Source organism: Phodopus roborovskii, unplaced genomic scaffold, assembly GCF_943737965.1.
Source record: "Phodopus roborovskii unplaced genomic scaffold, PHOROB, whole genome shotgun sequence".
NCBI classification, from domain to species: Eukaryota; Metazoa; Chordata; class Mammalia; order Rodentia; family Cricetidae; genus Phodopus; species Phodopus roborovskii.
The window spans coordinates 3,104,939-3,129,828 of record NW_026126516.1 but is presented as its reverse complement, the minus strand read 5'-3'; the positions used below and the strand labels follow the sequence as shown (position 1 = coordinate 3,129,828).

The 24,890-nt window shown below is 48.2% G+C and overlaps 1 protein-coding gene across 2 annotated transcripts in view; it reads right to left on the bottom strand.

Moving 5' to 3' along the window:
- Window positions 1-24,890, bottom strand: part of Slc24a4 (solute carrier family 24 member 4) — a 129,052-nt gene that overhangs the window by 83,768 nt on the left and 20,394 nt on the right. The gene's annotated exons all lie outside the window — the stretch shown is intronic.

The following is a 24,890-nucleotide window of genomic DNA, read 5'->3' as shown; positions in this document are numbered from 1 at the left end:
TGCTGCATGGAAGAGCGGGGACTGAACCATGCCCGCCTCTCTCTAGAGCCCGTTCGGCCACTGTACTCTAACCTGCCAGCTCTCAGAAGCCCCAATGTTCTCATTTACCTAACAAACAGGAGCAGAGTCAAATATTGAATATGAGAGCCCAAATTGCTGTGTAGGTGTGTGTACCGGCATCACTGGTATCCAGATACATGCATACATGTGTGTTGGATATATGTGAAACCAGGGCCTTGTGCGTGCTAAGCACATGCTGTGGCGCTAAGCTACAAGCCCCCCCCCATCCTTTTTTTTCCCCTGTTGCATTTGTTGGGAATCTCGTACGTGCACATAATGTGTTTTGATCATATCTGCCACCTGTTCCCTCCGCTCCAACCCCTCCCTAATCCTTCACCCACCATCACTTTTTTCTAACAAACTTCACATACTCTCTCTTTTTTTAAAAGCCACCAAGTCAAAATGTGATGCCTAATTCATACAACCATATTCGTGAGCCATAAGTTCAGTGACATTTGATAGTCATGATGTCATATGGACACACCATCTAGTTGTAAACATTTTCCTCATTCAGATATCCATTACATAGTTATTCCCCACCACCACCACAAATAGAGCCCTTGACAACCACTAGTATATGAATCTGGCTATCTGAGTCATTTCTTATAAATGGAATCATTCTCTATGTGTTGGGTTTTTTCGTTCGTTTGTTTGTTTGTTTTTAGGTCTGACTTCTTTCCCTTGGAGCAATGTTTTTCATCTCAATATTACTGAAGTAATCAGGGCCCTACTCCTTGTTACTAATAAGTAATGTTTTATATTATGGTTATACCACATTTTATTCATTCATTTCATATTTTTTGCTACTGTGACTACTACTGCTATAAATATTTGCAGCCATTGTTGTGTGCGGTTATCCTGGGGGGGGGGAGGGGAGGGAGGAATGGAATTCCTCGGTCCTGTGGTCATTCCTTGTTGAGCCTTCTCAGGGATCCCTTGCTGCTCTTCATAATGGCAGTACCATCTTACGTTGCCACCAGCAACACAGGGATGACAGGTTCTCCAAGCCCTTCCTGGTGCTTTCATTTTGAATTGTGAACATTCTAGGGGGTCTAAATCGGTATCTCTTCTCCGATCCAGCACTCAGTGAGCTTGATGTTATAGCTCACTTGGGGGAGAATAGGGTTAAAATCACCTCACCCCATTAAGTCCAACCCCTAGAGAAGCATTCAGTAAACTCGGAATTGTTGGAGGAGAACTTAATCTTTGGTTTAATTTCTCGGGTTTCCCCCAGTCCTATAATCAGAAGTTCTGGGGTAAGACTGGCAGGGGGCAAGCCTCCTTTCTAATGAGATTTTAGTTGGTGCTCTATTCATGAGGGCTTCAGGCAATGAAAAAAATGTACTCTTTAATCTGTTGACATTTTGTTACCCCAGAGGACTCAACAATACATGTGCATTCCAGAATTTAATAAAGCCCAAGGATGGGGCAAATTTAAAGAGAATTAAAGACCTATTAACAAAAATAGGTCAAGCAAGCAAACCACAAAGCAAGACACCCACCATTTAAAGATCCCCTAACTCCAATTGTGTAACAGCACAACGAAGCAGCTTGCCTTTTTTTTTTTTTTTTTTTTTTTTTTTTTTTTTTTTGAGGCTCAATATGCTAAGAGCACAGTTTCAAATTCAGGCCCAGATCTCCATGTCTGAATCCAATGAGGAAATGTCAAAGATGGGTGTGGGAATCTGAGAAAAAGGGAACTCTTGGGGAAGTGGAATTGCTCTCTCCATAGAATCCTGTTTAACTTCTCCAGAACTTCTACACTCCATGTGCAAGGCGCCCAGCCCATCCTCCTGCTACCCACGGGGTGACCTCAGGCACAGAGAGGAGCTTCCATAGTTGCAGATCCACTCTCCTGTTTCCTGCCAACTTTCTAGGAAGTGACTCCTCGCAGACTGATGACCAGACATAGGCGGGTCCTGCAAGGTGACCTTGAATTCCATCGTGGCCTGGTCAAGAATCACTGCATGGGGAAACCCTCAGGACAAGCTGTGGCTTTATCGTTTTCATTGGGTGGCAGCTGCTGGACTTCTGAGGCCCCTCACACAGGAGAAGGCAGGCCCCCTTCCCCTGCAGAGCTCCAGTCCAGCTGGGAGCAGTGCATCGGGCCATAGTGGGCTCACACTCACACTGACCCACCAGTCTCTAGGCCTCAGAACAAGCATAGTGCATGACTTTGGGGCATCCTCTCTGCTTGGGGCTCGGGGGCTCCAAGCCCCCAAGGCTGTGCTAAGCCCAGGTTTGGTTTGAATAAAGAGATTGCCTGTCTGAGAACGCTATGCAGACATGGTGGTCATGGCATTCAACAGTCTTGGAAATCTGTACTGAGCTGACAAACGGAATTTCTTCTCTCTCTCTCTCTTTTTTTCATCAAGGAATACAGGAAGAGGCAAATTCAGGGAGAATCCATCAGAGACTGGCCACAAAGCTAACTGTTGGGTGTATCAGGGTGATGAACAAGATAGCGATGGTTTGACAAATGCCCCATAGGGGTGCACACTGGAATATGTGGTTCCCAGTTGTCTGGGAAACTATGGAACCATTAAGAGGCACAGCCTTGCTGAAGGGAGTACTACACTGGGGGTGGGATTTAAGTTTATATCCTCTCTCCTTACTGTTTGCAACTGATCTGATCTCTCTGCTTCCTGCTCCAGCTGACGGCTGCCATGCCCTTCCCCTGGCATTATGAACTCCCCCACTGGAAATGCAAACCAAAACAAACCTTTTCTTCGGTAAGCTACTCTTGGTCAGTGTGCTATTACAGCAACGGAAAGTAACTGATCAGGGGGTGGGGTCATTAATTTGGGCTTCAGCTTTGGATGCCTGGGTAGGTTTCTCTGCAGACCCTACACCCAGGAACACATGGATTGTAGGATGCTGCCACACCCAGCTCTGCAGCCCTCAACAGGGCCAGTACACACATCCACATGTACAGTGTGGTTGATGAGAGCTCTCCATGGTCTCTCCAGACACTCTGGGGACCAAGTACATGGTTCACCGTGTCCAGTGGGGGATGTCCTCACGCTGTCCTCTCTGAATGTTCAGACTCAAGCACAGCTTCAGAAACCTGTGGGAAGCAGTTAGTAAAGGTCGAAGGTAGCCAGCTCATATCCCTGACAACTTGCTGTTCTAATTGGGTCTGAGATGGGGGGCCGGTGAGCCTGCCTAGTAAGATGCACTTACCCTGTTCTTAGATTCCAGGGGCTGGCAGGAAATCAGGATACTCTGGAACTGCTAACCCACTGATCCTCCAATATTGGCTGATGCTTATCTGCTTTTATTGCACTGGCTCCTCTCCCTTAACCTGTATCCCATTCAGAGCCTGAGTAGTTTATGGACATCACATGTCAGAGCCACGCCATCAGCCACATGTCTCTGCTCTGTCCTTATACCTGTCATGTCACCATTGTCTGACTGTGGCTGTCTGGACAGGTAGGAGCCCACCATATCTTAATGGAGCACCTTGTTACATGGGTTGAGTCCAGAGGCCATGGGGAGTCTTCTTCTTCTGAGATCAGAGGACCCTGTCATGGGGTAGTCTGCAAATACCTGACTAATGGCAGACAGGGAGGGCAGATGAGGTGAAGCCCAGGCTCTCAGCTGAGTCTTTCCTGTCAAGGATACATGGTAGACTGTGGAAAGCCACCAAGGACCAGAGTGTAGCATGAAAGGAGATTCCTGCAAGGCCACTGTGACTTGGAAATGTTCCGTGAGAGCTCACAGCCTGCCTGGTTCTCTCCATTTGAATCATGATGGAGGCTCAGCCAATCGGTGAATTAAGTGGCCTCCAGCATCAGCGCCTCTGCCAGGATGTCTCATACCACTCTTCTGAATCCTGTCTGTGGTTTCCATACACCTTTCTTAGTACTGGACACAATCTGCCAGCAGTAAAGGCCTGACAAATGGGTGAGGCCCAGATCTGGCCTTTTGCTAGGGATTTGTTTATTTTGAAGCAGGGTCTCCTGTAGCTCAGGCTAGCCTCAGATGCTCTATCTAGCTGAGCTTGACCTTGAACTCCTGATCCTCCTGCCTCTGCCTCCTGAGCACTGAGATTATAGGCATATGCTGCCACACTTGATTTATGTGGTTCTGGGGATCAAACTCATGGCCTTGTGAGTACTAATCAAACACTCTACCAGCTGAGCCAACTCCCCGGCCCAGGATTTAACAAATGTGTTGTCTGGAAACTCAGTTCCAAATATTCTCAGATTAATTTATATGATTCCTATCCCTTTTCTCCAATCTACATTTTCTAGAATATTCTTGTTATTGGACCTTGAACATTGGGTCTTCTGATGGTATTCTCTCATTTCTGATCATTTCTATTCTTTCATATTTGCTTTAGTAAATTTTTTATTTCTATATGCACATTTTCAAATAACATTTCTTAAGTAAGTATATAAAATGGGCCAACAATGCAATCAGACTAAAAAGTACAAAGACACCATTCGTGGGAAGTAGCACTTCCCAGACATCAGAGACCTTCACTCCATATCAAAGCACCGGGTTTGTTTTCCATCTGTGTGAAAGGTAGACACAGTGACAAGGTCCCCTCCACCATCTGGGACACTTCCGAGTTACTCACTTAGATCTACTGTGGGCTCCTTACTTTGCAGCAACTTACTTTGACAATTCCTAAACCTAAGTAAGTTTAAAGACTCGACAAACTCCCAGGGTCTTTTTTACCTAGAGCAGCCGATGAAAACAGCTGTGGGGAGTGTCCTCTCCCACAGGTGTGTATGTAGCCACGCTCAGATTTTTATGTGGGTCCTGGAGATACTAACCCAGGTCATTAATCCATCTCCCCAAGCTTCCACAGACTTGTTTGGCTGAGCCATTAGGAAGGAGATTGGTAACACATGCAATCTTGACCTAAATATTTTACTACCTTCTCCTTCCTAGAACAAAATTCTTCCATCTCAACGGGCCTCAGTCAAGGGCAAATTTGCAGACTATCTCCCTCCAAAGGAAACCTTTGTAAGACTTAGAGATGCTTTTATTCACCAAGATATGAGGGGGCTATACTTGTGTAGAGAGACCAGGAGGCAGAGGGATGCCTCTCAAGCCCATAACAGCTCCCAACAAAGTAATCACACCCAACGTAACAATGGCATTGAAGCTGACTTCTCGTTCACCACAGACACTCTGTTATGACTGCCAAGGAATTAAATTTTAATACATTACTCACCCAGTCACAGTCAGGTTTCTCTAATTGTTTCAGAAACAAATATAGCCAATAGTCACAGGCCTTTTACTTGGGTTGGTCAGTGGGTATTTGCCAGTTATCTTCTCTGTACCACACATTAGATTTTGCTGAGCTGTTCAAAAGCAGCTTCATCGGCGTCTAATGTTGCCTGGTCTAGAGGCAACCCTTGCGTTTGGGGGGTATGGTTCTCAACCTCCCTAATGCTGCAACTCTTTAATACAGTTCCTTATGCTGCAGTGACCTCCAACCATAACATTATGTCATTGCTACTTCACAACTGGGATTGTGCTGCTGTTTTGAATTGTAATGTAAATATTAACCCCCATAGGTTGACAACCGCTGTTCTATTGGCTCTTTTGTTCCAGAGATTTTTTTTTTTTTTACCCTTCTCATTGACATCTTTGAGGTCTCCAGACCAGTTCAAAACAGAGCACCCCAAATGTGGGCTTGTCACATCCTTGAAAGAACACTCCATGGGGAAGATGAAGCCCACTTCCCTTCAAGCAGCATATGGGCCCCCCCCCCCCAGTTTTCACCCCTTCCTTCACGGCTGGTTGCCTTCAAGAAGTCATAATAGTGTGTGGGGCAGGCAGGTGGGGTGCAATCAACTTCAATGCTGTTATGTTGGGTGATTACTTTGTGGGGGGTTATCCTGGGCTTTGAGGGGTGTCCCACAGCCTCCTGATCTCTATCCATGACACACCCGCATAGCTTAAGGAATAAAAGCTGTTTGTCTTGAACCCATGATTTTCCTGGTCATCTGTCTGGTCTTTGAAGTAAGACGCACAGAATGCCTCTAGTCAGCTCTAAGTGTGTCAGTGAAGCTTATGGTTGCAGACCAGGGTGCTGAGGAGCTTTCAGGGGAAGGGTCTTTAGAGCACTAGATTCAGGCTGAGCAGTCTCCCCAGAGAAGAATTTTCTAGTCTCCTGATGGGGGCCAAACCTGGCCACTAGCTGGCTGAGATGAGGAAATGGCTACAGGTACTAGCATTCAAATGTCTGTTCCCTCTTAATTACTTCCTTATATACCCTCAACTTCCCTTTCTCTAGCATGAACTCTCATTTGCTTCCAAAGGCAAAGGGTAGTGCTAACAGGGCATGGGGGTTCTCAACTGGCTGTGCTGGCTAATATCCGCGGTCAACTTGACTGGATTGAAAATCATGCAGGAGATTGGTGATGCACACTTCTTGGTGTCTGTGGGGTTGTTTCCAAAAGACAGCCAAGGGGGAGAGACCCAATCTGAACCTGGGTGACACCATCTGACAGTCTGAATGCTGAACCATCGATGGGGTGAGGGAGAAGATACCCAGCTAGCACAGAGGAGTTCTCTGTTTCCTGGCCACCATGGGGTAAGCGTCATTGTCCCACCACACACTCCCTGCTGATGCTCAGCCTCACTTCAGGCCCTTGGCAATGGACAAATGTAGCGACATTTTGCTTATGATCTAACAAAACTTGCCTGAAGATCAGAGTGCAAAGTTAGCCACACTAGTTGACCACAGAGGCCAGGCAGTGGTGGCACACACCTTTAATCCCAGCACTCGGGAGACAGAGGCAGACAGATCTCTGTCAGTTCAAGGACACCCTGGGCTATATGAGACTGAATCTATGTAAAAGAGAAACAGAGCTTACACATGCCTTTAATCCCAGCACTTGGGAGGTGGAGACAGGAGTGATATGGCTGGGTGGAGAGAGGAATAGAAGACAGGAGAAGACAAGAGAGAGACGCAGTCTGAGGATAGTCTGAGGGCAGGATCGCCCCTTCAGTCTGAGCATTGGGAGAGGTAAAAACTCTCTTGTGGCTGGCTACTTTGCTTCTCTGATCCTTCATCTTTCACCCTGATAGCTGACTCCCAAGTTTTTTATTGCTAAGATCTATTAGAATTCATGCCACAGACAAATCCAGGCTGATACCTCTACAGCCATGAGCCAAAACACACATTTCCTCCTTAAAACTGTTTCTCTTGGATATTTGTCACTATAACACGAATCTCTAACTGATGTACCAACCTCTGTTGCTCCAACCCCTGCCAACCCCCACCCCATCCCCACCACACCCCTGCCACACCCTACCTAGGCTCCTACTGCCTTTTCTAGACAACCGACTTCCTTCTCAGACCTCTGCTTTCCAGCTTCCAGAATTCTTGATCCTTTTACTTTCTTGACTTCCTAGATTTAAGTTTTTAATCGATTTCTCTTTTCTGGAATGGGCCTCTGAGGAGCAATGGAGGTCGGGATACATTTCAGCTCATTGTGTTTAACAACAAGCCGGTGGCCTTTAATACTGAAATGGCAACTGAATTCCAAACCCATTTACTGAAGGAATTCAGAAGCACCTGCCCCCAGCCATGTCAATTTGAAGAAATGCATTATGCAAAAAGCCAATATGATGCACATGGGTATCCCCTGTCCCTTTAAGCCCCATTGGGTTTCATCTGGCAGGCCCAGTAGCCACAGGCAGCCATCCTTCCTTTCTCCTCCTCCACCTGGCCCCAAGCCGCAGCATTACCCCTGTGTATCAGTCTCCTGCAACTCTCCAACCTCGGAAGCTCTCCATGTAGTAGAGACTGGAGGGGTTGGTGTGTGCCTTAACCACCCCTGCATTCCAGCATATATCAGTCACCCGGCCACGATGACCTCAACAGTAGAATGGTCCCCCTCTCTCTTGGGGGTGCTTGCTAGTGTCTCTATCTGGCTGCTGCTGGTCTACACACAGTTGGCCACCTTCCTTGCTACCCCTCGATTCTCAGTCACTTTCCAGGTAGAACATTCCAGCTCAGACGGAGTCATCCTCCTGGAAACAAAACTCGATTCCATCCCTGATCCAACACCGTGGGCTTGAGTGTGGGTCTGAGTATATGGATACATATCCCAGACCGTCCATTCGCTAACTACACAACTGGATCTCAGCCTGCCTTGGTTTGCTGGTCATGTCATATTCCATCAATTTACTCACATAGTAAGTGACCGCTCACCAGTTATCTTTGATCTGCTTGGGGACCTTGTGTGCATGCTTCTCCGAGTGATTTTAAGAAGCTTGGAAGGAAGTTATCCCCAACATGTCATAGTGTAAGATAAGCCACGATGAATATCTAATCTAGTTCAGGGGAGGGCTTAGGAAGAGAAAGAATCAGGAATGAGTACCCAGAGCTCAACTGTCCTCCCAGCTCAGAGAGCTCCTGATACCTGAGGACCATGGGAGACTGTGGGGAGTCAGGGTAAGCCCATGCAGGCTGCTGTCCATACAAAAAGGCTCTGACCACGAGCTGAAAGTCCCACAGAATGCCCCGCTCCGAGCAAGGATCCTGGAAGTAACAGCAAGGTGTGGAGAGCCCAGAGGTCTCTCAAGAGTCCAAGTGGCTGCTCTGCACATGCCCCAACACTCTAGCTGTGTAGCCAGCAAGATTTCAGCTGACCTCAAACTTTTCATCCCCAGAATATCAGGTCAATGGACCTGAATCCTGTGAAGCTCTCAAGACAAGACAGTAACATGGGTGGTAGATGACTGGGCAGAGTGATGGACAGTAACATGGGGTGGTAGATGACTGGGCAGAGTGGAGTGTTACAACACCAGGTGGCCTGGTTGTGCTGAGGGAGGGCAGCCCCATTCAGACCAACATATCTAGAAGGCTCTGGGGGAGCTATGTGAGCTCGACGGGAAGAAGCCAGGTGAGAGAGAAAAGTGGGGACAGAGTGGCCCCAGGGCGCATGTGGGGTGTGAACAGGTGGCGGGCAGGAGGGACGAGGGCAGGAGAGGGTCTCCCAGTAGTCCACAGGAAGCCTGTGCCCCACACTGAGTCTGTTTTGCATGCTTGCATGGGGACCCCGCATCCTGGTCACTGGTGCAGTTTGCCATCCAGCAGGGACAGTGGGTGGCTCTGAGTTCCTCTGGGGTTCATGGAGGGAACCCTGAAAGAAGGCAGGGAGCTAGCTGTGCAAAGATGGAAGAAAATTCTGGGCAGAGAGAGCATCTTTCCCGCTGGCTCCCTCCCTCCCTCCTTCTTGCCCTCCCTTCCTTCCTCTCTCCCCCCTTTCCTCTTTCTCCTCCCTCCCCCTCCTGTGATCATGGTGACAAAGGAAAGTGTTTTCTGTAGTGTCCAAAGTCGCTTTTGTGCCCACCCCCACTTCCCCCATCTCTGACAGCTGCTGCTGTGTGTATACACCATCTTTGCCCTGTGTGTTTATGGGTAACTCTGGGCCTCTCAGTCCCTTCCTGTCCATTGTCCTCAAGAGCAGCCCTCATTCCGCCTCCTCCTTCCCATGCAAAGCTTCAGGCTTCACCACTGGGCTTCTTCTTAGCTTCTCCACCCCCCTGGCAGCGTGTGTGCGTGTGCGCGTGTGTGTGTATGCGTGTGTGTGTGTGTTGTCTAGCAGAGCACCCTCCCTCAGTCTACTCCACAGGGGTTAGGGACCATCATGTACCCACCACCAGCTGGTGTGAGCCCCAGCACTCACAGCGTGTCTAGGAAGACAGTTAATTATGATAAGCTAATTATGTGACACACTAATAATTATAATCTAATTATGTCGTGAAAGCGGCAGAGGAAAAACAGAATAACACTGCATGAGAAAGCTGGGGAATGCTTCTATGGGGAGGTGCTGTGTAGGCTGGGTAAAGGAGGCGGCCAGAAGCACCCCAAAGAAGATGCCAGAGGCCGGGGAGCACCCGAGGAGCCACAGGAAAGGAACACCGTACCATCGAGTGTGGCTAGAATCCTATACAAATGAAGTCATGGTGGACAGACAGGCGGCAGGCTTGGAGTTTCTATTGTATCCCGAGGGTGGTGGAGGAGTCTGGAGACTTGAATCAAAGGTCAGGATGGCTAGGGAGTGTTTTCAAAAGTCAGGTGGCAGGCAAATGCAACGTTTGGCCACCACCGGGCTGCGTCTCTATATTGTTGACACCTGGTAAAATCAATGCCTCAAATGTCCAAGGAGTGCAGGACCAGTGGCCAGCACCAGGTAGGTTCTGGTAGCCAGCTGCCGGGAGTGGACCGCTCTGTAGACCCAGAAGGAAAAGGGATGCAGACGAGGCCCCAGGACAAGGCAACACTGCCAGGGGCGATCACCATAGCAGGGCTCCTGGCTTCTGAGACTGCTTCCCTCACTTTACATCAAAGTTTCCATTTCCCTACCGCTCCTGGGATACCAGCTCCCTTGCCATGACCTCATAGCCTTCCTGTAGGCATCCATTTGAGTCTGGGCTAGGTGATGTAAATCACAGAGGGCTTGGCCTACCTGGCTTATCTACCCTACCCCACCTTCTGGTCCACTCCAGAGTGGCAGCCGAGATCCCTCAAAGAGGGGAGGGCGAGAGGGTAGGAGGATCACAGATGTGAAGGAACCGGACATGTGGCGTTTGTGTGGCTGAGGTTCTACCCAAACCAGGCATCTTGGGAATGGATCACTGGGGCTTTCTCTCCAGAACCCTGGGAAGCCAGACAGGAGGGGGCAGGCCTGGCATGATGAGCCTGTGGGCATGCGTCAGACAGCCCTGTGTCTGCATCCCCTTTCCTGCTCTGCGCTGGGTCGACACACTTTGTTCAAGTGGCTTTGCAGAATGAATGACTCCCCCTCCCGGGGGCTGTCCCAGGCCACGCTATCTATGTGCTATGGCTAGTTGGCTAGTTGGTTACTAGTACCCAGCCTGGTGTTTACATTCTGATCCATGCAAGGAAAGACAGAAAATTACAGGCCTTGTCTCCCAAACACGAGGCCAGGAACCAGGGCTCTTATGACTTCCCTGAGGCTCAGGCCTCAGTCACACACATTATTTCATCCCTCTCAAGCACACGGGAACCAGACATCATTCTGAAGTCTTTCTGGGGTGGTGGGGGAGGATAACTCAAGACTTTAGTCCACCTCGAGATACCACAGACAGCCTCAGTCCTATCTGATGTCCAAGCTCCATTTCCAACCTTGGACTGGATGCTTGTTCCTGCCTGGAAGAGCCATGGGGTAGCCAAAGCCACCAAAGCAGAGCAGCTGTCACTGGCCCCCACAGCCTACCCAGATGCCCTCATAGAAGATGATAGGCTCATGATGGGCTGTGCTGTCCATTCTCCATACTCTGCGCCAGCCTCCTCCCCTACCCCACAATGTGGCTCCATGAGGGTGAGGACCTCACTCTGTTTTATTCTTTCCCACTCCTGAGCTTGTCCTGGAATGAATACATCCCTGATGCTGGCTTGGGAAGGCCTTTCCCTTCACATTTTCCCTTTTGACTCTGACCTTCAGTGGCTTTATCTTCACAAATATGGACAACAAGCAAACATTTGTGTAGCAGAGATCTTAAATCTTAAAAAGTATATATTGCTTCACATGCCCAGACTACTCCAAACATGCCCAAAACCTCCAGCCTGGTTTCTCCTCCCCCCAAGTGACACATTCCAGGGAGAATACACGAAGCTGAGGATTGTTTTTAAAACACTTTTATTTTTTTATAGCTAACGAAAGGAACATTTTTGCACTTTCAAATGATATCATAGGAACTAAAAAGCATTCTATTATATAATTGGTCAACATCCTTCAGCAGACACATATGGGGGGAGACAGCCACAGCCATGGGCACACTCGGCTGTGATACCTGTGACTTTGCACATCCTGTCACCTCTGACATGGAAGCCATGCTCCGGTGCATGCTGGGACATGGCAACACTATGACCTTTATGGAAAATTCTTCCTTTCATTTCAAATGCGTGCTGAGAAGACTCAGGTGGTTCCATCAGCACACAAAATGTCTCATCCTCTGGCAAGTGCATCTGAGATGGACATAAAGGACTTTTGTGGCAGACATTCTAAGAGGAGACTCTGTGGTCACCTGCACGTGTGTGCTCCAGGTAAAAAGGGAGATGGGAGATGCAGGGGTCAAGATGGAAGCTGGGTCACTCAAAGAAATGACGGTTGGACACCACAAACCCGGATGACAGGACACCTGACTTGGAAAGGAAAGGAAAGCTTACACACTCAGAGCGGGTGGGGACAACCCAGTGACTTCTTGGCTTCTCCACGTAGTAGCTTGATCACCCATCAACGAGTGTTTATAGACTGAGGCAGATTCTCTTCCTACCTCACACAGCTTCTGAATGGATCACATGAGGAGAGTCAGCATGTCTACATGTTAAACACACACACACACACACAAAACAAAACAAACAAACAAAAAAACATATGCAGGCTGGGCATTGGTGGCGCATCTTTAATCCCAGCACGTGGGAGGCAGAGGCAGGCAGATCTCTATGAGTTCGAGGCCAGCCTGGTCTACACAGCTAGTTCTAGAGCAGGCTCCAAAGCAATAACAAAAACTATGCAGTACAGAACAGAGATATAATTTTTTTAGTCAAGGGTAGAGTAGGCATCTGGCCAACCCATCCTCTTGAGCAACCAACAAAAATGCCCCAAACCTTTTTACTTAAGGATTTCCCTTCTGGCCTTCAAACACTCAGATTCCTGAGGGTGCTACTAAAAACAAGGGGCCTGGCAGGGAGATTAACTCCTGCTCTAGCTGTGAATAGGAGAAACCAAGGCTAGATCCAGAGGGGTTTTTCAGTATGGCTGGGCTCCAACCAGGAGGGGATGGATGAGCTTCCATAGCGAGGACCCACCACTGATGTACATGTTCCTGAGCTAATCCTCCAGGCCCATCAACCACAGGGAAGTCATCTCTGATCTTTCTTCATCCAGTTAGACCATCTCTCCTGTTCCAACAGCTGCACGCTCCGCTGGGGGACAAAACCCACCACTATCAACTGCTTATGCCACACGAAAGAAACTGCAGAGCTTAGAAGAAGGGAAGATGATTCTTGGCCAATAAGCTACCTTGCTTTTACACACAGAAGAGAACTTGAACAGTGAGCATATGAAATTAATAGCACCAATGATCTAAATTGTAATGGAGTTTCATCTTTAAAATTTATCATTGTTGTGTGTATGGGGCGGTGAATGCTAAGGCATGGTGGTGGGGGCAGTCAAAGGACAACTCTAAGAAGTAAATTTTCTCTTTCCTACTACCACATGGGTTCTGAGAATAGAACTCCGGTGATCAGGAACCCCAGAATTTTCTAATTAAAATGGGTTTAGAAAAAAAAAAAAAGCCACCAAGATATTTTCTATACCACACATAGTAAGCCAGTATGCTTTCCTTTGGAAAGTGGTTTGACAAATCCAGCCCTTAAAATCTTGTTGCTCTGTCCAAATAATTCCACTTCCAGGAAAGAGCCCTAAACCAGAAAAACTGATTTATGAACCAGGTGGTAAAGGAAAAGAAAAATCAGGCTGGAAGTCTATTCAATACACTTGTCTTTTTTTTTTTTTTTTTTTAGATCCTCATTCATTAAAGAAGAGATGGAAAGAAATGTACCCAAGCTTTTAACATTACTCTTGTTTATATGCATCTCCCTCATATTTGCTAACTACACATGTATTTCAACTTACAATAAACGTACTTCTGAAAGTCTGTCCCACACAAGGTCAATGAACACATGGTTACTAGCAATGCCAGAAGCAGGTTGTGTTCATGTGGGGCCAGGGGTGCTAGGGTACACTTCTCAGACACCACAGGTCAGGTGGACAGAGCCTCGGGGAATGCCACAGTAGATCCCAGTGCATGCTGGGAATTTGGGGCTCAGGATCCTGGAAAGACAGCCTTTCACCCTCCCATTCTTCCCAGACTTGCCCAGACCTGCCCCTTTCCTGCCTGAACATGAGGCCCAGGCTCACCATGCCCCAGTTACAAGTCCTTAAGTAGTTAATGTCTTTCTTCACTTTCTTATCTGCAAAATGGGCACGATGACCCTAACTCTGACTCCAAAGGGTTTCTAGAACCAAGTTCCTAGTTTTAATGTAGCAATACCTGGAGTAAGTGAGCGCCTATAAGTGCTGGTAAAGAAAAGGCCTCAATATAACTAACTAACCGTGCTTCCTGTTTCCACAAAAAATCCAAGAGTTCGTGTGTATATGTGTGTGATAGATGCCAACCTTGAATGTTATCCCATGAGAACGTGTGTGTGTGTGTGTGTGTGTGAGCATGCGTGCATGTGTGTGCTTGTGCATGTGTGCAAGTCATATGCCAAGCTTGAATTTTACTGCTAAGGAGCTGTTGACCTTGTTTGTTGGTTTGTTTTGAGACAAGGTCTCCCACTGGGACCTGCAGCTGTCTGGTTCAGCTAACTTGGCCGCCCACGAGCCTCAAGGGTCCTCCTGTCTTTGCCGCTCCTACACTAGGATTAAATGTGCTTGCCATCACTTCCGGCTTTTCACATGAGCGCTGAACACTGAATTCAGACATCCATGCCTCATGACTGCTTGACACTTTTCTAACTGAGCCATCTATCCAGCCCCACAAAAATCATTTAATGACAATGTGGCCATTTCCTACAGGGCTTCTTATTCACCAAATCCTTACTTACTCACTGAACAGTGAGTCAGTGCCAGCCAGCAGTTTAGCTCTTCTTGAGTCTAACCATACTGAAATACTATTGCAGCAAGGCTGCCATTGGAAAGGCCATCAAAACCAATGTTAGGTGAAAGTCTTCATTTACCAGAACTCATAAACACCACTAGAGGGAACATAGGTTGATGCAGATGCTTGCAAAAGTGGTTGGTTTCGCTATTTCTATGTTTTATTCAATAGAAATGGAAGCAGGTGTGCCAGGTGACAGAAGCACCTGGTGTACACAGGAAACAACAGCCCACACGTCTACAGCACTTCGGGGCGAGGTAAGCAGTGCTCCACCCACTAAACAGGCACCCCAACAAATGCAAGCTGAGAAGACGGGAATGGGCACATATCAATTCAATGTTGACTAAAAAATGTGTATGGGTATATGTGCGTGTGTGTGTGCGGGTGTGTATGTGTGTGTGTATGTGTGTGCGCACGCGCGCTGGCTTGTGTGTGTGTGAGTTGTATGACTATATTCACTTAAGAAAGTTTCTTTTCTTTTTTAAACAAGAACAAGAAAGTTGAACTTAGTTTAGGAAATATAAGGCAGGGACCAGTTATGTCTGGGTAGCCTGTGGTTCTGAGAAAGGTGGATGGTAGGACGTAGCTTTCAGGGGTCCTGGAAAAGCCGCCTCTGAATCTCTGTCAGTTACAGGCCCATGACATATGACTTGTTAGACCTACAATTCTGTTCTACATTCACTTTTGTGTGTGTGCTAATGTTTCCTGACATTTGGGAGAGTGTCCCCTGCCTCCTGTCAGGGAGAGAGGAAGGCACAAAGCACAGTACGAGGGTCTTACACCAGGCTAGACCACCAGCCAGGATGTTAGCTGGACCAGCTACCAACATAGCCTCAAAACAAGCCTGACCTCAGGAGGGCCCTGGAGAGGCTATGATGGGGTGAGATAAATTTCCTTGATGTGTTACGATTTTGAAATGCAATTCATATTAAGTTAACATACCCGTGACACAAATCCATCACCACCCACGTTCGTGTGCATGGTTCGATGACATTAACTCTACTCACTGTTGTTCAGTCACCACCAATCTCCAGGACTGTATCTTTCCGAATAGAAACTAAACCCATTCATCAGTAACATCCCGCGCTCTTTCTCAGCCTCTGCAACTCCTAGTCTACTCTCCATCTTTATGAATTTGGCGACTCCGGGCGCCTCAGAGACCTGGAAACATAGGGTCTGGGACAGGCTCATTGCTCTTCCTGTGATGTCCTCAAGGTTCATCTGTGCTGCAGCATGCATCAGAATTGCTTTTTAAAAGGGAAACGATGGTCCGTTGTTTGTACAAACCATGTTTGCTCATCCACTCAAATGTTAGTAGGCATTCTAGTTGTTTATCCCCTTTGACTGTTACAAATATGACTGCCAAGAGCATGTAAGTACAGATACCCCTCCTAAGGCTGGCTGTGGTGCTGCTGGACTGTAATCACAGCACTAGGGGAGAGGAGACAGGAAGGTTGTATGTTCAAGGCCGGTATCAGGTACATATCAAGACCCTGTGTAAAACAAACAAACAACAAAAACCACACAACTCAAAATGAAAACAACAGGAACTTGGGAGGAGATGGCTCAGTCTTCAGTCAGCAAAGCACCTGCTTCACAAGCATGAGTTCAGATCCCTGGCACCCATGTAAAAAGCTGGCACCGTGGTATGCACCTCTAATGCCGGTGGTATTGAGACAGGTGGCCTAGCCAACTCTGTGACGTTCCAGGTCAGTGAGAGTCCCCGTCTCAGACAAAAACACGGGAGAAAGTGACTGAGAAATGACATGGAAGGCTGTCCTCTGACTTCCATACCTACACATGCACTCACTCACACAGATGGGAATATATACACACTGACATACACAATCTCCCTCTCCCCCAAAAAACCTTATCCTTGCTTCAGCCTGAGTCCTTCTTTGGAAGTTCATCTTTCTTAATAAATTCTCTTAGTTTGCTCCCAAACAAACAAACAAAATCCCCACCCCAAATGAAAAACACTCCACAAGTGTTTCTTCTAGTTGGACACGGCATTTATTCTTTGCAGCGTGGTCCCCTTCAGGGACTGAATAAAAGCTTCTGCTTTGGCCCAGGGTATCTGATTCTCCGGATCTGACCATCCTCTCTGATGTTAACTGATAACTAAGGAAGTTGTGCTCCTTGGGCCTTAGCTGTGCCAAGTCCTGCCACAGCTGACCTCGAACTTACTCCGCCAAAGAAGCCTAAGGTGCAGAGGCAGCCTTCTTTGACAAACTGCCTCGTGTCTAAAGATGCTAAGGGGAGTGGCTCCAATCCTGGGGGACAATGGAAAGAGCTAGCTGATACCACAGTTGGAACTGTGGTGAAGATGGGAAGGAGGCACTCAGTCCCAGCCCCAGCCACTGCCTGTCTCCCTAGCGACCGGCCATCTGATGGCCATCAGTGCTAGCCCGGCCAGAAGGGCTCTGATAGGTGTGGGAGAGAGCCCAGCCAGCACACCTGGGCTCCCAGGCTGGCGAGCAGCACAAGGGCAGAACTGGACATGAGAACAGAGCCAGGTCCCATTGAGAACTGGACGTCCCCTGGCTTTCTCAACTTTGTCCTCAGTTTATCAGGGCTCACCAGTGCTGTGACAAAGAGGCATAGTCTGCGTTGCTGGGCACTCCCGAGCACAAAGGATGTTCCAGCCACTATGTATGCACTTAGATTTCCATGTACTGTCTGCTCACAGCTACCCAGTCAGAGCCCCACTCTCTAGTTTTGCCCTCCCCGAGGAAAGTTCTGGCTTCTCATATTTGGGCACCCTGCATCCCAAAAACCCCAAATCCAAACTGCTCCAAAGTCTGGAACATTTTCAGCAACACAAGGTTGTGCCACACCCAACCTCATGTGACAGATCAAAGTTAAAATACACTAAAAATAGTAAATAAATTACCTCCAGGATATGGGTATAAAGTATATAAAATACACACACACACACACACCACACATCACACAGTCATACACATACCACACCACACATACCACACACCCACCCATACATATAACACACACACACACACATACACACACACAGTGCCTCCAGTCAGGAGCTGTACCTCACCAGAGTCCCCAGGTCCCACAGACACTGTCCTATGTCAGAAAGGTACCTGAGCTGGGAATTTTATGCTCACACTGTGTCCTTAGCTCAGACAATGTGTCTGTTTCCTTCCCACCAGACTAAAAGCATCATGGGTAGACATTCATCTGTTCTAACACCGCTGTGTCTCCAGACAGAGAAGAACCCACTTCATTGCAGGCATGACTCTGATAATGAAGAAATGAAGGAGTCAAAGGTAGTCCAGGTCAGTGACGTGGGAGCTAGCACAGGATCTGGGCGTACCTCTCCAAGGGGCATGTTGGCACCCTGAGGCCTCAGGACCCGCTCTGGATTTCTCACAGGCAAATCCCTATGACCAACCTCATGAGAGGGCCACAAAACCCAGGTAGTTCTCTTAGTGGGTCAGTGGGGTAACTCCAGGCCTAGAGGGCTGCGGCAGGTGCAGGTGGGACAGTTAGCTACTTCAGAGACCTGAACCGGCGAAGCCCTTTCCTGGCTGCATTAAGCTGACCACTGAGGAAAATGTCCATCTACCTGACCAGTCTAAACCTGATACCACCAAACCCGAGCAAGGTGGGGCCAACCAAAGGTCTGCAAACAAAACGGTGAACAACAAACAGCCCGCAAGGCTCAAGTAGGAAGAGAGAGATGCTCAGCCTTCCTCGTGAGGAAGCGGGAACCAAAGTCCTCCACACTGACAGCACTCCACACTGACAGCAAACAGCATGGAGTCCCAGAGCTGGCCTTTCTTTCCCGGAGACAGGGCAAGGTTATCAACCAATGGGAACCTGATGTAGGACCACGTGACACTATCTGTCACAAGAGGTCCCCTCTGGGCCCGGGACTGCCATTTCTGAGCTAGTCATTATGACGCTGGCTCTGCCTTCCTCTGTTGCAGAAGCAACAGTGTAGATGTATGTGGATCACTAGGGACACCAGTGAAATGACCACGGTCAACGGCACCAAAGGATGCTGGGAATGGGAGGAAGGGGAGGGGTAGATGACTTCTTATGGTCAGGGCTGGCCATCTGAGGCCAGCCTCCACAGGCACACTTGTCAATGTCAGCTACTCCGCTACTTTGAAGAATCAAGTGGGTTTGCTGGTACTTAGGACTGACATAGATGATGCTAGAAACGAACCCATGGATAACTTCAATGTCCTTTGAGATGCGTGGCTACGCCCGGGGAATTTAGAGAGAGAGAGCAGCTTCACTTAGGTAACCAGTGATAGAAACCTGGGTCCTGGGTCCTCAGCAGTGCTACCCAAAGGCTGATCTCCAAATGGTCCTGAGTGCAGCCATGGTGTAGTGAACCTGACTGAGGTAGCCTCATCCTACTGTGTGCGCACAATTGCTGTTTATGACTGAGGTGTATGACTGGCACATGCTCCAGTCCCTCTTCTGCTCCTGAAAGGGTGGAGTGTTCAGACATCTGACATCTGTGAGGCATAACTCCCTCCCTCCCTCCCTCCCTCCCTCCCTCCCTCCCTCCCTCCCTCCCTCTCTCTCTGTGTGTGTGTGTGTTGTGTGTGTGCGCGTGTGTGTGGCCTTGAGACAGGTGTCTTAATAGGTCAGGAGTTACTAATTAGGCTAGGTGGGCTGGCTGGCTCCGTCTCCCAGTGCTAGGGTTACACTGTGCATCACCATGGCCAGCTGGTTTTTTGAACGATTTATTTATTGATTGATTGATTGATTGATTGATTGATTGATTGATTGATTGATTGAGACAGGGTTTCTTTGTGTAGCCCTGACTGTCCTAGAATTATCTCTGTAGCCTAGGTTGACCTTGAACTCATAGAGATCCATCTGCTTCTTCCTCTGAGTACCGAATTAAAGGTGTGTGCCACCACTACACAGCTTTGTCCAGCTGTTTTGATGTGGGTTCTGGAGGTGGAACTTAGGTTCTCGTGTTTTCACAGCAAGCAGCGTATTCACTGAGCTATCTATCCCCTGCAGCCCCTGAAACACTCTTTCTTTATAACCAGGGTTCCAGGAAGCAACGGGTTCTGAACCTCCAAAGAACCTGCCAGTGTTACTGATGGCACAGGGTAGTCTGCAGCAACCATTGTTCTATGCTGACTGTGTATGAGAAGACCATAGTAGGATCCATACACCCATCTGCCTACAGACAGCACAAGCTAATTCATTCTGCCCAGACATTCTGCCCAGTCTAGGGAGACTTAGGGGAGATGTAGGCAAGTCTCCCTAAGATTGTTTACTTTGAAGGGAAGATAATGTCTGTGGTCAGCCCCCAGGTTCTTTTGTCCAGTGTCTGCCAGGTAAAGAGACAAATATCTTCCCTGTGGACCCATCATGTGGTCCATCCTCAAACCCACAAGATCTTCCATTTAGGAAGATGCTCATTTGCAAAGCTCTTGGATGCTGGTGTTGGCAATAGAACTCTAAGCTACAGGTAGCATTTGAAAACGCGAGCTATTAATACACTTGACCCACTCTTCTGGTCATTGAGTTCCCAAAATGTCAATAAAAGCTTACATTCACACCAGTTCATGCCTTTAATCCTAGGCATAGACAGGCAGATTTCTGTGGGTTCCGGTTCAAGGCTATCCTGGTCTACACAGCAAGTTGCAGGCCAGCCAGGGATACATAGTGAGACCCTGCCTCAAAAGCAAACAAACAAACAAAAACATTCTTGGGGTGACAGATGTGCTCTGTGCATTGTCAATGTCAGCACCCTGATTGTGACAGTGTCTTGGGGTTTTCAAAAATTCTGCCATTGGGGAATGGACGTCAAAAAGACACAAGGAAATGTAAGTATTTTTCCCAGGTGTGTATGAATCGATGGACAATCTATATGCAATTAGCTCAGTATGAAAGGTTTATCCTAAAAAGACTGAGAAATGCCTTCCAGCTGCTTTCCTTAGTTATGACCATCGGGGTCTGGGGAGGCACAGCAAGCAAGCCTCAAGCCAGCCTTCTTACCTGGAAGAAGAGCTTTGTGAGGGTCTGTTCAGTGAGCTTCCCCGAGCTTTCACTGTGAACAGGCTTTTTCCTCGTAACTGGTTCATACCCCACCCTTGGCATAGTCTGCCTTCTATCCTGAGTTCTCTCTCCACTCCCCCAAAGCACACTCTCTATAAGCAATGCCTGCCTTTTAGAAGCATCAGATTCCATCCCTCAGTGGTCCCAGGCTACAGAAAGCCTACCAGAACTCTTAGCTGAGAACGTGTGACCCTTTACTTAATCTGACTCTGAGAGAAAAATGAACCCCCCAAAGGAAGCAATGGTCAGCTCCGAAGAAGTCAGTGGATAGTCCTATTTCTAATGTTGAGTTGGGGCCAGAGAAAGAGCTCCGGGCTCTGGAAATTGAGAACTGCCCATCAACTTTTAGACCTCAGCTCAGTGTTAAAAGTTTTATTGTAACACATTTATTTAGAGTCATTCTAGAATGGCCAGTTTGAGTGGCTGCTGTGGACTGTCAAGTGCATGCTCTCTTTACAGAGTGTTAGTTGACCCCTTATAAAGAGCAAAACTCATTATAAAAATATTACCAAGGCAGTGTTTAAGAACCAGGCACCTCTTGTCCAGCCTCAATATGAGGATTTGCACCTAGTCTTATTGCATCTTGTTACGTATGCCATGTTTGGCTGATATTCCTGGGAGGCCTGCTTTTTTCTGAAGGGAAACAGAGGAACAGTGGATCTGGGGAAGTGGAGATGTAGGGGAAGGGGGCCTGGGAGGAGTTGAGGGAGGGGAGGCTGCAGTTGGGATGTGAATCTGTACAGCCAGTCTCATTGGCATCTCATGAACCAGGAGACTGGGGCTCACAGAGGCTGAATCATGCTCAATCCACACACTTAAGAGACAGGGCGCAGGGATCCATCTGTCACAGTGTCTTCTTGAAAAGTTGATCCTTGCTCTTGCATGCTCATCTGGGGATGACAAGGATGTGCAAGCAACTCTGATACCTCATCTATTCTTTTTAAAAATAAGGAGAACCACTCTGCCAATGAGATAGTGAGGCAGAAGGCATATTCAAAAGTGTGTGTGTACATGCGTGTGTGCGTGCGTGCGCACACGCGCACGTGTGTGTGTGTGTGTGTGTGTGTGTGTGTGTGTGTGTGTGTTGTTTTCACGTGCACAGGCACACGGAGGTTAAAGAACAACCTTGGGTGCTGTCCTCAGGCAACATGCACCTTTATTTTGGGACAGGGTCTCTCACTGACCTAGAACTCTCCAACTAGGCTAGACTGACTGCCCATCAAGCTGCAACCACCAATTTTTCTTATTCTTGGGGTCAGGGCAAAATTTCAGGTCCCTGTGCTTACTTTATAAGTGTGTTACCGATTAAGCTGTCTCTCCAGACATAAAAATATATTTATAGCCCAAGTCTCTCTAAAAGGGGTTGAGACCAGAAGTACAACTGCTCACATAAAACACTGGGCATGGTCATGAGACTCAACCCAGGTGCTGTGGTGGGGTAGGGAGCAGAGACAAGAGGGTCACTGGGGCCTCCAGGCTGCGTGAGGAACCCATCTCAGAGGAATAAGTTGGGTGGGCAGTGATGGAAGAAGTCATGTACTGTCGTCTTCTCCTCTCGCTTTTGCTCATGCATGCATAGGCATGCATACCTGTGCGCGCACACACATACACATATGTATATATACTCACACCTATGCACAACCCCCAACGTGCGTGCGCGCGCGCTCTCGCATACACGCATGCATACCATGCATACACACACACACACACACACACACACACACACACACACACACAAGTTCCCTGTACCTCACTGCCACCCTGTCTGAGAGTTATCATTAACTCCCTGGGATAAATAAACTAAGGCTGAAAGTGGACCCTGGGAAGAGTGTGTCCTTTGCTTTTTTAACCACACTTTTTTTTCAGAGGTTTTTGACTTGGAGGCCATTCCTTCTATGGTCTTTATCTCACAGGAGATGATCTTGAATCTTCTAGAACAAGGGTGGCCACACCTCCACCCAGCCCGGCTCAGTGGTTCCTAACCATGGCCACATGTTCTGACCAAAGAACCCCTCACACTGCTGCATGCCCAGGGATTATGTTGTGTCTGGGAACTAGGGGCTTTCAAAAGCTCCCAGGTAACCGTACAGAGCAGAGCAAGCACCATAGAGAATCACAGCCTACTAGACTCACAGATCTACTACCTCCTGACCTTCAGGGCCATTTTCTCCTTTCACTGCAGCCATCACCACCACAAGCAGCCATTGTGGCTTCAGATCACAGCTGGAAGACTGACACTTTCCATTTTTAAGATGATTTCAGCAGCGAGCCATCCCTCTCTCCTGAGCTCAAGTGTTATCCTGAAGTGTCACCTGGGAGATGTTTCCATCTTGACCTCAGTCACCATTATCGGGGCTAGCATTGATTCATGAGTTGTGTTTTGCTTTGCTTTGGAGACTGAGTCTTAATAGTAACCCAGGCTGGCTTCAAACTCATGATTACCCTCTTGTGTCCCAGTCTCCTAGATGCTAGGATCACAGGTAGGAACCTTCAGACCAGCACTTTCTAGAACCCTGCAGACACTATGAAACCTAGGCTTGACATGGATGTAGAGACCCTTGGTGCCCTTAGGGAGAAGAGAAACTATCCAGATGAGCTCACTCAGGGCTGGTCACACCTGGAAGGGACCAGCACACACTCCAAAGCTTTCACCCTTCCTTTCCCTTGGCCAGATACAAAGTGCAAAGTCCCCATGGTTCCCTCCTCTACCAGATGACCACGCAGTCCTCTCTGGCCGTGTCTGAATCCCAGTGGCCTCCACGAGGCATCCCCAGATGTCTTTTCAAACCCACCCTAGTCGCCACCTCCTTACCCACTGCTTTCCTCGTGGTATTTATAGACAGGCATTGACTTGTTTGCATGTTTACTTTATTCTCCGTTTTCTTGAACTAAATCAAACTCCCAAGAGCAAAGGCTTTATTCACTACTGTCTGCCCAGTGCCCGGAGCATCTAAGGGGTGCTCTGGAATCTCTCTCTCTCTCTCTCTCTCTCTCTCTCACACACACACACACACACACAGAGAGAGAGAGAGAGCTCTCACTAAAACCTCACCCCAAGTTATCATTCCCCATTCTACACATAAGGAAACTGAGGCACAGAAGGGCTCGCAAGTGACTTGCTGGAGGCCAGTGCAGGGGACGGCAGAGCTATGCTTTAACCCCAGCCAGCACACTCCACACTCTGCTTATTTTTTGGGGAAAAAAGTTTCATTGTGCAACCCACACTAGTCTTCAATTGGCAATCCTCCTGTCTCCACCCGTCAGGTGCTGGGTTATAGGGTCTTGCCACCACGCCTGGCTCAGTCTTCTCTCTTAACATGTTACTGGGTGAAGACTCATTGAGCAGTGGTTGATGGTTGGCAGTGTTCTGCTGAAAGATGAGAAGGGGCATGGTACACTTGATGAGCCCACCTCACTGCCATCATTACATCTATCTCAGGCAGGCCCCTACACCTTCCTTCCCTTAACAAGAATAGCTTTACCGTCAACCAAACTCCTGGCATGGCTCCACCCAACTCCTGGCATGGCTCCACCCAACTCCTGGCATGGCTCCACCCAACTCCTGGCATGGCTCCACCCAACTCCTGGCATGGCTCCCAAGACCTCTTGCTTTTATACAAAGATTGCAGTTTGGATAGAGGCAATGCTAGGACACTTGGTAGGCCAGCTGGAAAGTGCTCACTGGGCCAGCCTAACCTCCCTGCCTGTCTGAGGAGGGCCTCTCTCCTGCAAGAAACCAGCCTCACCCCTAGGCAGCTGCCATGTCTATGTCACTCTGACCAGGATTCAGTTCTTTGAACTGGACCTTCACCAGCTGTGTAAGTAGAGCTGTCAGTAAGTCCAGGCAAATGGCAGTGCAAGCCCGCAGAGCCTCGGGGTCTAGCGCCATGTAGTTTCCTCTGTCCATGGTATCAAAATTACCCTTTCCCTCGAGGCCGGTCCATCCTGGAGGCCACAAGGAAAAGTCCCCTGCTCTTCTGAGTTACGGAATGGTTTCTCCTACTCCCCAGATGCACAGACACACATGTCTCTAAGCATATTTTTTCAGTTAATGGAGTTTCATGGTTTGACTTTCCAATCAGATGACAATTGAGGATCCCGGA